The sequence below is a fragment of the Lonchura striata genome, chromosome 33, assembly GCF_050655825.1.
Source record: "Lonchura striata isolate lonStrDom1 chromosome 33, ASM5065582v1, whole genome shotgun sequence".
Classification (NCBI taxonomy): domain Eukaryota; kingdom Metazoa; phylum Chordata; class Aves; order Passeriformes; family Estrildidae; genus Lonchura; species Lonchura striata.
In genome coordinates this window covers 3,132,501-3,135,000 of record NC_140735.1, presented here as the reverse complement: position 1 = coordinate 3,135,000, position 2,500 = coordinate 3,132,501, and the positions used below count along the sequence as shown (strand labels likewise).

Sequence of the window (2,500 nt, the reverse complement as noted above, 5' to 3'; positions counted from 1 at the left end):
CGCTCCGCGCCTCCGGCGGCCCCCCGGCTTCCTTTTCCTCGGCGTCGTCAAACGCTGCGGGGAGGGGGCCGCGAAAGGGCCGCCGCCGAGCCGGGGCGGCGGTTTAAAGACTCGGGCGGCTCGGCGCGTCCTTCCGCCGCGGCGGCGGCGGCGGCGGTTGCCGGGCGGCGGTGCGCGGCTCCATTGAGGGGTGGGGAGCTACTCCCGCGTGATCCCCTGCGGTGGTGCCCGCGGCCACCGGCCGCGCGGCCGTCGTCCCGCCGCGTTACCGCGCGCGGGGGGTTTGTCGCGCCGCGCCGGGGAGGGGCGCCCTGCCCCCCCCTCTCCGCGGCCCGGCCTCGGCGGAGAGGCCGCGGCGCGCGGTCGGCCGCGGGGGCCGACCCGCTCGCCTCGAAACGGGCGACGCCGGCAGAGAGCGCGCGCTCTCTCGCCCCTTCCTCAGCTGCGGGGTTGCGGCCGCCGGGGCCCGCCGCGCTCTCCTCCTTCCTCGGCCGCCTCTGCGGTCTCTGGGGTGCGGCGCCGCGCGCGGCGCGGCCGCGCCGTCTCTCTCCCCTCGACGGCCTTCTCCTCGAGCGCGCCGGCGGCGCCGGTCGCCGGCCGTCCCCGGCTCAGCGACCGCCCGCCCGCCCGGGGCCGAGCGCTCGGCAGGTCCCTCCGTCGCCGGAGAGTCCGCGAGCGCGGGCGGCCCCGTGCCGAGCGGCGGCGGCGCCGCTCGGCGAGTGTCCCCCGCCAGCGGGGACGGCCGGCCGGACGGCGCCCGCCGTCGCCGGCGGCGGTCCCGGCCCGGGCCCCGCCCGCCGCCTCCCCGTCGCCCTTTTCTCCGTCCGCTCGCGGAGCCCCGGAGGAAGGTCGTGCGCGCGGCGGCCGTGGGGGGTTGGGGGGGGGGGCGCTTCCCCGCCCGGTCTCCCCGCCCGGTCAGCGGGGAGAAAAGGGCGGGCGTCGCTGCCCCCCTCCCCGCCTACCCCCCCGGCTCGGCGCCGCACGCCTTCCCCTGGGCCGCGCGTGCCCGAGGAAAAAGGGGCTCCGTGACGGTGCGAGGCGGCGGCGGTCCCGGGAGTGCGGCCGTTGCGGCGGCGGGTCAGCCGTCCGGCAGGCTCCGGGCGCTCGCGACGCCGGCTCGGGTCTCGGTGCGGCGCCCGCCTCCGGCGCCGGCGGCGGAGCGCGTCCGCCGGGCGCTCGCCCTTCCCGGCGGGAGCGGTCCCGCGGGGGGCGTTGCCGGTTGGGCGGTGGCCGTCGCGTGCCGTCTCGAGCGCGGCAAGGCCGCTGGGGAGAGAGAGCGAGCCGGCCGCGCGGTGGCGCGGCGGCGCTCCGCGGGTCCGCGGAGCGGCGGTGAGAAGGGAGAGCGGCGCGCGCGGGGGCCGACGGCCGCGCCCCCGGCCGCGTGCGTCCCGTCGTCCCGTTGCAGCGAGGCCGGGCGGGCCGCCGTGTCCCCCCGCGGTCCGGCGCGCGCCGCGTGCCTCCTCCGTGCGGAGGCCGGGCCGAGCCCGGGCGCCTGGGCCGCCTCCGGAGGACGGCACAGTTTGCCGGCGGCGTCTCCCCTCGCTCGTAGCGGCGGGGGGAGGCGGTCGGGGACGCGGGTCCCCCCGCCTTTCCCGCCGACCTTCGGAGCGTTCCGTTGGGCGTTTCGCTCTCGGATGGTTTTTCTTTCCCCCCCCACTCGGTTCGTTGCGTTGTGTGCTCGTACGGTCGAAGCCGGGGGCGGCCCGCGTGCGTGCCCCCTCGGCGAGAGAGAAAAAAAGGGGCCCCCTCCGCCCGTGTGCGGGGTTCGGTGCCGAAAGCCAGACAACTCTTAGCGGTGGATCACTCGGCTCGTGCGTCGATGAAGAACGCAGCTAGCTGCGAGAATTAATGTGAATTGCAGGACACATTGATCATCGACACTTCGAACGCACTTGCGGCCCCGGGTTCCTCCCGGGGCTACGCCTGTCTGAGCGTCGCTTGACGATCAATCGCCGCCCGGGGGTTGCCACCCCGGCGGCGCGGCTGGGGTCGCCTCGCAGGCCCGTCGTCGTGGCCGTGGCCGTCGTGGCCGCGCCCGAGGGCCTTCGTCCCCCTAAATGCAGACTCGGGGAGCGCTCCGTAGCTCCCCGCTCCCGGAGCGAGCCGCTGGGGCGGAGCTCGTCCTCGCCGGGGGCCGCGTCGCCGAGCGGCGGCGCGGCGGCCGGGGAGAAAGAGAGCGAGAGAGACGGGGCGGCGTCGAGAGCGCCCCGCCGAGGGCCGAGAGACGAGGGCGAGAGGGGGGGAGGCGAGGCGCGCGGGCCTCGCCCCCCCCCGGCCTCCCCCCGCGCGGGCGGCTGTCTGCGGGTGGGTACCGCGCGGGTACCGTGCCGTGCTGCCGCGCGCGAGGCGCGAGCGCCGGGGGGGGCGGGGGCGACCCCCGCGTCGTCCTCTCCTTCCCTTCCCCGTCCCTCTCTGTCGCCGTCTCGGGGCGCCAGGGGCGCCGTCGCCGTTCTCGCTCTCTCCCTCTCCCCGCCGAAGGCCGTCGCGCCCGCCGCCTGGC

The 2,500-nt window shown here is 79.0% G+C and overlaps 1 non-coding gene across 1 annotated transcript; it reads left to right on the top strand.

Annotated features, from left to right (window-relative positions):
- The first annotated feature begins 1,784 nt into the window (after positions 1-1,784).
- Positions 1,785-1,937, top strand: LOC144248720 (5.8S ribosomal RNA). Its single transcript, XR_013342032.1, has one exon. It is a non-coding gene; the product is annotated as a 5.8S ribosomal RNA (ribosomal RNA).
- Positions 1,938-2,500: the final 563 nt, after the last annotated feature.